The following is a 9,243-nucleotide window of genomic DNA, read 5'->3' as shown; positions in this document are numbered from 1 at the left end:
GCTCCATGTGTAGAGAGCAAAGGGTTTAGCTGGAAGGGGCTGGGGGTGGGGAGAAGGACTCCAGCATTTCTGCCCTTCGCACCTCACTTAGGTGAATAAATTGGTTTAGAATCAATCCTCCCTCTCCCTAGCTTGGAGCTTGAGCCCATTGGATCCAAAGCAGAGGAAAGTTCTCAAGAATTTGGCTGCAGACTTCTGGCCATCCTCCCCAAACCACCTCAGTAACCCTCCCCACTCCCTCAGGAGATCAGAAAAGTTTAAAAATGTGGCAGCCTGACCAGGGCTTCCCATGAATGGAGCAACAGATCTGCCTAGGCCTCCCAGAGACAGGACCCGGCAGCCCTGACTGGCGGCCTGAGGCCCCTCCTGCTGCCGCTCCAGCCAAAGACAGGCGGGCTGCCTGGTGGTGCCACTGCAGCCCGAGAGCTCATTGGCTGCCCCCACTCGGGGTCACCGCAGCCTGCCCTGCCTGATACGCGAGCCGCCACTTGTTAGCTACAGTTGGCAGAGGTGTTGCCAAGCCAGCCTACCCCATTTACCTACCCCACCCCCCTGCCCTCAGTGAGCCATCAGGGGTGGGACAGTCTCAGCCCCGACTGTTCTGCTGCAGGAAAGAAAAAGTCTTTGACAAGTGTCTCCACCCACTTGGCAGGTGGCAAAACAGCCATGAGTTCCCAAGCTCCTAGGATCTCCCCATTTTATCTCCTGGGTTCCAGGCTGCCCCCCTGGGTCTCAGTAAAGGAGCTCTCCAAGGGGCAAGGAGCACACAGCCTGGCCTGAATGTGACTTCATCTACCCCACGCCCACCAGGCGGTCACCGGGCCATCTAGGGCAAGCACATGGGCAGCAGTGCCAAGACTCCAGTGAATAGACTGTTGACACTGTGGGTTTTGAAGCAACTCAGAATACTAACCAGATGTTGTATGGTGTGATCTGGGCAAGTCAGCCCATCTCCCACAGCAGGAAACAGACTTAGGGGAGGGGAGGTGATGCCCGAGGGTCTCCATGAGGCTGTGTGTGTTTTTGGGGGTCTGTGTAGTAAAGCAGTCATTCTATACATACCCCCACCCAGATTGTCCTTGAGATCAACCCCACTCACTCACGCAGTATAGCAGAAAATCTGAATTCAAAGGTGCACTGTCAGTTTGGAAAAGAGACGAATCAGAGGTGTGGGCTGGAATGGGGTTCCCACATGGTCTGTGGCCTCTGCATCCCAGATGTCTGGGATGAGTCCGAGCTCAGCCCCTTATTAACTGGGTGACGGGGCATAGCATCCAACCTCCCTCTGCTTCAGTATCTCAACTTCACGGGAGGTGGCATAAAACCACCTACCTAGTGGGGTTGTTAGGAAGAGTAAGAGGGTCATCACAAATAGCCCTCAACACTGGTACCTAGGATGCTCTGTACTCGTCACCAGTGAGCAAAGATGAACTGCGTGCCTAGTGGGTGGTACTGAAACCACAAAGGTGCCTGAGGCTTGCACTGCCCTTAAACTATGTAGACAGGAGCCCCAGAGCAGAGGACGGTGGTGAAACAAACCCCGGGGCGTGGCAGGTGCAAGCAGCTCTAACTGGGGGCTCTTGATAGAGGAACTGGAGTCCCAGAGGGTTCAGCCTGAGCAAAGCCCTGGATCTGGTGACACACGGAAGTGGCTGCATTCAGGGAACAATCCGGAGGCTTCGCCGCCTCGTCTGTGGCTGGCACCTAACCTGTCACACCTAGGGGCCTTGGATGAAAAAAGAACTTTGCTGGGAATGAGTGCACATGACAGCCTACACTTTTTTGACTCCTGACTATCCATCTATTCAGTTAGGAATTCAGTAAGCATCTCTGAACCTTTTTTGGTGCTCATCCATTGGTTCCTGCCCTCAGATGGAGTTGGTGCTGTGAAGGCTGTGGGTCCCCAGGAACTCTGGTTGGTAGCTCCTCTGCTATTTTTCTGATGGGTGCATTGAGGGAGCCTAAGAGACAGCTGCCTAAACTGCACAGGAGAATGCTGGTGGCCTCCTTTTTAGGGGGGTAGGGGCAGGGGCAGAGTGAGGTCTTCCTCCTGGCTCTAAGTGTAGCCAGCAGGCCTTCGTGCTCTGACCCAGCTGCCTATGAGAGCCTCCTTCACCCGCTCTCCTCTGACTTGTTCCCATAGTCTCCCAGCTGTAAGTCCACCCCACCTCCTCCTGGAAGCCTGGCTCCTCCTCTCATGTTATCATTCTGGTGGTGTTTGCAGTTCATGGATGAAAGCTTTGCACCAGAGAGACACAGAGCCTGTCCAGGAGCCGTCTGTCTTGGTCAGTGCTGCAGCCCCAGGCTCCGGGGACAGCAGGGCCTGTGTGGACACGGCCAGAAGAAGAAAAAAGCCCCTTCAACAATGAGAGGCCATTCTGATGGCCACCTGTGCCCGTCCCTCCGCTGCTTTCTCCATGTCACCAGCCCTTTGTTCAACCTCACCCTACAGAGCTCTGCAGTTGTAAGCCCACATGCTATCTGTCCCAGGGGCACTTCTCAAACCGAAAAAGCGCTCCTGTGAGCTATGCCCACCTTTTGCCCAGGGGAAAGGGAGAAAAAACAGCATCCAACTGGACAGCAGAGGGAAGTAACCAGTCTGTTGTGTTTCAAGCACTGAGAGGGCCTTTTCCCTCCCCCCCAAGTTCTGGGGGAAGCAGAGGCCTCTCCGAGGGGGAAGACAGTTATACAAGGAGCCAGAAAGACAGCCGAGCTGTGCTCATCCTCCAGTGGACCTCTGATCCTTGTTTGAAGAGGTCATGACCCTGGGTCTCTCTCCAGTGCTCCGGGCTGTGCCAGGTGATACCACCCACTCTTGGACTTAAATCCAGTTCTGTCCCTTGGCTGCCCCACTGCTGCCCTGACCAACAGCCTCAGGGTCATTGCTGACAGGCTCTCTTACCTTCCTGTTGGTCCATGGCCTGAGTGCTGCAGGTGATATCATGGACCCTATGTATCACACAGCTTCCCACTGCCCCCACTGGACTGGAGGTGCCACAGAGGCAGCAATTTTCAGCGGCATTTGGGCTGTAAACCCCAGGCCCTGAGTGGCATGCCAGTGTTGCCCTAGTCCACTTTCTCTTCAGACAACTATGGGCCAGTCTCCCTGTGGTCCCTCAGCACTGGAGCACTAAATACAGAGCCTGGAGACAGGTGTGAAGCTTCTGTTGTAAAGAACATGGGTATGGGGGAGTCGGGCAGTAGCGCAGCCGGTTAAGTGCACATGGTACAAAGCGAAAGGACCCCAGTTCAAACCCCTGGCACCCCATCTGCAGGGGAGTCGCTTCACAGGCAGTGAAGCAGGTCTGCAGGTGTCTGTCTTTCTCTCCCCCTCTCTGTCTTCCCCGCCTCTCTCCATTTCTCTCCGTCCTATCCAACAATGATGACATCAGTAACAACAATAACTACAACAATAAAACAAGTGCAACAAAAGGGAATAAAATATTAATAAAAATTTTTAAAATCTTTTAACATTGGTATAGCTTGAAATGTTAAAATAATCTAAGTAAATGTATCTTATTTGTATTTATAATTTTAAATATTTTACGTAAATGCAGGATATATATATATATATATATATATAGAGAGAGAGAGAGAGAGAGAGAGAGAGGTCAGTACCCCAGGCTCTGAGGTCCCAGGTTTAATCCCCAGCACCACCATAAACCAGAACTGAGCAATGTTCTGGCATCTTTCCTTCTTTTGAGGTTAAGCACAGGTGGTGCAAAGCACAGGGACCAGAGTATGGATCCCGGTTCAAGCCCCCAGCTCCTCACTTGCAGGGGAGTCGCTTCATAGGCGGTGAAGCAGGTCTGCAGGTGTCTTTCTCTCCCCCTCTGTCTTCCCCTCTTCTCTCCATTTCTCTATGTCCTATCCAACAATGACAACATCAATAACAACAATAATAAAACAAGGGCAAAAAAAATGGAATAAAAATAAAATTTAAAAAGGAAGAGAGGGCTGGTGGAGGCACATCTGGTTGAGTGCACATGTTAACAGTGCTCAAGGGTCCAGGTTCAAGCTCCCATTCCCCTCCTGCAGGGGGAAAGCTTTGCAAGTGGAAAAGCAGGGTTGCAGGTGTCTCTCTGTCTCCCTCTCTATATCCCCCTTCCTCTCAATTTCTGGCTATCCCTATCAAATAAAGGTATTTTTTTCTCCCCACCCTCACTAATTTTTTTTGACATTTTTTAACTTCTACCTGTGAGTGAGATCATCCCATATTCATCCTCCTGTTTTTTGTTTTTTTTTTAATTTCCTTATGGGATTAATGTTTTACATTCGACAGTAAATACAATAATTTGGACATGCATAACATTTCTCCGTTTTCCACATAACAGTACAACCCCCACTAGGTCCTCTGTCATCCTAAATAAAGATAATTTTTAAAAAATTAAGAAGAAAGGCCAGAACACCTGCTCAGCTAGGGCTTGTGGTGGTACAGGGATGGAGCCAGACACCTTTGGGGCCTCATGCATGAAAATCTGGTGCACAGACCATTAAGCACTTTCCCTGGCCCTTATCGTTTCGTTTATAATTTGTTTTCCCTCTCCCCCCCCCCCCACCGGGGCTTCATGCCTGTGTGATTCTACTGCTCCCCATGGACTTTTTTTCTTTTTTTCATTTCAGAGATAGAGAGGGTTGGCGGAGAGGAGAGAAACAACAGCACCTTCACACCGTTCATGGAGCTGCCCTGGGTGTTGAGTGCGACTCTCCCAGGCTGTACCAGGGGCTCACACCTGGGCCCCGCTTTGCAAAGTGTGTACTCGGCCAAGTGAGCTATCTCCTGGCCCATACAACTCTACTTATAATCGTCATCGTCCCGCAGACCGCACCCCGTTAGTCCTTAATGTCAGCCTCTGTCAATGTGGAGTCTTTGGACTGCAAGCCTGACCCAAGTGGGGATTGTACAAACAGGAAGCCTAGACCCTCCACACATGTGGCAGCCTCACCCCAGGACTCTGGCCCAGCTCACCAACCTCCAGAGTTCACACTGTAGGAGGAACTCAAGTCATGAGACAGAGCTGTGTGGCCCACATCTGTTCATATTATTAGCTCCGGAGCGTAGCCAGTGGATGCCATACAACTTGAGGGGCTGTTGATGGGCTCCTGTTTCCAGCCCAGGGGCTGGGAAGGACACAAGGAGTGGGAGGAGGGGCATCTGGCTTCTTCCTGCCTTGTGCCAGCTGCCATGAGAGCCAGGCTCTCCTGGTGCCAATGCAGGCTCATAGGTGACCTCAGGTCAGCTGTCTGGCTGCTGGCCTCCGCCCACACCTGCTGGTGCAGACAGGCCTCCCCAGCCTCCCACATGCCCACTGAGCAGGCTCTTGCTTTCTGCTGAGCATAATGGGTGGGCCCATAGTCAGTCCCCTTGCCCACAGGCTGGTCTCACACTGGACACCCAGGGGCCCACAGTATGGGCAGAGCCTGGAGCTCACTAAGGAGATGAGCAGATGGATCCAGACCTGCCTGTGTTCTGTGAGATAAATAACAGAACCCAAGAGATCCCAAGACTAGATTCTATCTCAATTATTGAGACAAGCAAGGGTGAAGTTATTAGTTAAAAAAAAAAAAAAAAAAAGTTGGCAGCAAGCTTCCCCCTCCACCTAGCCTAAACAGGGATTTCTACTGCTATAATCAAAGTGGCCTTGGTCGATGGTTTTAGAAGCTGCTGTTTCTGCCTAAGAGTCTGCTGATAATCCAAACAAGTTACACTCTCTGTAAACACAAAAGAAAAAGTAACCTGTGAAGCTTGTTGCTATGAATTACTATGGGAAAGTTGGTAACTGTAGAAAATGGCCAGGCCATTATGCTCTGGGCCCCGTCTTTTGTGGACATGGAGTCTGCCCGTATGATAAACACTGCTTCTGGGGGTGGGGTTGGGGGGCAGGCAACAGTGCATCTGGCTAAACGTCCTACAAGGACCCAGGTTCAAGCCCCTGGTCCCCACCGTGGTGAATCAGGGCTGCAGGTGTGTCTCTCTCCCTCTCATCTCCCCCTCCCTTCTCCATTTATCTCTGTCTCTATTCAATAATAAAACAAGGTTACAGTTATAAAAATAAAAAAGCACTGTTTCCTACATTAAAGCCTTGGTTGCCCCATCTTTCTATCTGAGAATCTGGTAACACTGTATCTTCAGGTTGGGAGGGAGGGATGGCCCATGTAGGAGGTTACCCTAGGGCTGAAGTCAGGAAGGGCCTGCCTCAGATGCGCTATGGTTGCCTTTACCTGTCTGAGTCTCAGTTGAGTCATTTCCTCCCCCAGCTGCTGCGAAACTGGCAGGGGAAGGGAGGGGGTGGTATCTAAAAATAGCAGGGCTCAGACCTGTAGAGATACCTAAACAGCTTCTCCTTGGGCGAGGGAGGAGCCAGCTTCTCATCTGAGCTGACTTCAGCTGTGGCCCCCAGTCAGAAACCTGCATCAAGCCAAGGAGGACGGCCTGGAGGAGCAGGGAACTGGGAAGTAGGGAGGGTGTGTAATTGGTTGGCGTGGCCCTGCTGGGGCACAGGAACCAGATCATCAGCTTGGACTCCCTTCCTACACCGTCTCCATAACATCATGTTCACTCCCCACCCTACCCACTCACAGAGACACACACAGTCAGGGACACACAACACAGCCCTCCTGCTCAGCCAGCCTAGGTGAGTCATTCCCCCCCTAAGACGACTCACCTCCCTGCTAAGTGGGGCTCCGTTTCCCTGGTCAGCAGAATAGACTAAGGACCCACTGTGTGCTTGCATCATATCCTGGAAGACAAGGGATCAGTGTTCATAACTGTGCCTGACATCTGGGGACACCGTAACAGGCCCACTCAGGAAAGGACAGGAGAGAGGCCAGCCAAATAGGTCACTGAATAGGGAGCTGCTTTGCAGTGTGAGTGACTCAAGTTCACAGCGTGGATGCTATGGCCTCTTTCACATTCTGCCTGTCCACCACCCAGAAGGAGGAGAAGGAGAAGAGGAGGAGGAGGAGAGAGAGAAAAAGGAGAAGGAAAAAGAAGAAAGAGAGAAAGGAAAAAAGGAAGGAGGAAGGAAGGAAGGAAGGGAAAAAAAAGGCCGGAGAACACGCTGAGAGTCAGGGAGAGCCACGCGTACTGGATAGTGAAGGTTGGTCTGGGCTTGAATCCTGACGCTGCTTCTGTCTGACCATGAGAAAATGGTCATTCAACCTGACATGAGTTATCTGAGCTCTTCCTGCCTCAGCTTCCTCATCTAAATAATAGATGTGCTATGAGGACTTCAACAGGGGCGGCTGGTGGCGCACCTATTAGAATGCACCTGTTACCATGTGCGAGGACCTGGGTTCAAATCCCTATTGTCATTGTGGGCTGAGAAGGAAGCTTCATGAGCAGAAAAGACAAATGGGGAAAAAAAAAAAAAAAAAAAAGATTGCCGATCACAAGGAGCAGAGGAGTTATTGTACAGGCACCAAGTTGCAGGGGAAGGAAAAAAAAAATCCCATATGTCCAAGGCAATGTCTATAAAGTGCCCATGCAAACACCGCTCTTCCCTTCAAAGCTTAGGGTTTAAGGCTATCAACTTAAATACAGAACCTGAGAACTCAGTATCTGTATCCCAAAGACCACGATAATACTAGTCTACTTGGTCCCAGCTGTGACTGTGAAAGGATGAGGGGCAGCAATGGGAAAGAGCTGCGCTTCCCAACAGGAGTAAGGAACCGCAACTGTGAACATTTCTCTCATTTTCTCTTGCCCTTATCACTGTTTTTTTGTTTATTTGTTTTTCTAATTTATTTTAAAATCTCACTGGGATCTCACACATATGAGATTCCACTACTCTCAGTCTACTTCTTTTTTCAAAGGGGGGGGTGGGAGATAGCATAATGGCTATGTAAAGAGACTCTCATGCCTGAGGCTCCAAAGTCCCAGGTTCAATCCCCCATGCCACCATATAACAGAACTGGGCAGTGCTCTGGTATAAGACAAACAACCAGAAGAAGAGAGACAGAGAGAGGGGGCCAATGAGAGCACTGCTCCACCACCTGTGGAGTTTCCCCCAGTGCCCTGGTGTTCCCTTGTGGTGCCAGGGCTCAAACCCAGAGCTCCACACATGGCAAGGTGGGTACTCTACCAAGTGAGAGAGCTCCAGCCTCCTCAACAGTCTTATAAGGCAGGGAGAAAAACCCCTATTTTATACATGGAGAAAAATGGATCCCCAAAGACAGTACCTTGTTCGGCATCACAACTAGCACATGGTAGATGATGGACGGGATTGGATCCAAATCCCAGTCCAAATTCCTTGTGTGCTAGGAGGTACAGGCTTTTCAGAGGGCTATGGCATAATGGTTATGCAAAAAAATAAAAAATAAAACTTTCATATCTGGGACTCCAAAGGCCAAAGGTTCATACCCCAGCACCACCATAAGCCAGAGAAGAGTAGTGCTCTGGTAAAAATAAAAATCAATAAACAAAAACATAGTTAATGTCTGACGTTCGTTCAGGGTATACTGATCTCTTTCTGGAGGGAGCCCCTGGACACCCTACCTGGAGTGACTAGAATATATATGATGGAAGCCCCCTTTCTTTTTTCATTCACCTTGATCCCCCTCCCCACCCCCGAAACACACACACATTTCCCAGCCCCTTTGGAAGCACAGTGTGTGCTGTGCTGCTATCTCTAGGCATAACCACCTTTAGTCCTTACACTGCACAAAGTACCCTGACTGCCTCTTGACAGGAGAGGCAGACAGATCAAGGGATTCACAAACTTGCTGTAGTTCACAAAGCTCAGAGGGCAGCAGAGCCTGGATGGAGTCCAGGCCTCTGGGACTCCCAAGCTGAGGCCCTGTCTCCATACCCCCAGCCTTCTGGTGGAAGGGTGGGAGGCTCCTTTGTTCTCCTGGGCTCCTCACAGTTTCCCTGAACCATCTCTGTTCCCACTTGCTGGATTACATGCAAAACCCAAGTCTTGCATCAGACAAATCAGCCCTGCTTCTAGTAAAGAGTTTCTTTCTGTTTCTCTGGGCTTTCCCCATTGTTATCTGACTCAGCCTCTGCCCATCCCCAGGAGAGTGGAGAGAGGGGAGGCCTCTTATCCCTATCACGCAGATGGAAAGACTGAGGGAGACAGTGGCTTATTCCAGCCAGGGGCAGCAGCAGCCCCTGTTGGAAGGTGCCAGGTGTAGCTGGCCTGGCCTGGGCCATGTTTCTGTGGTGTCACACAGGAGACACAGATATCAGATTTGTGTTGAATGAATGCATGTGTGTTGCAGTCCACTGGGTTTAGAGAT

This window comes from Erinaceus europaeus, chromosome 1, assembly GCF_950295315.1.
Source record: "Erinaceus europaeus chromosome 1, mEriEur2.1, whole genome shotgun sequence".
In the NCBI taxonomy this organism is placed as follows: Eukaryota; Metazoa; Chordata; class Mammalia; order Eulipotyphla; family Erinaceidae; genus Erinaceus; species Erinaceus europaeus.
The sequence above is the reverse complement of the archived record's forward strand: the minus strand, read 5'-3'. Positions refer to the sequence as shown.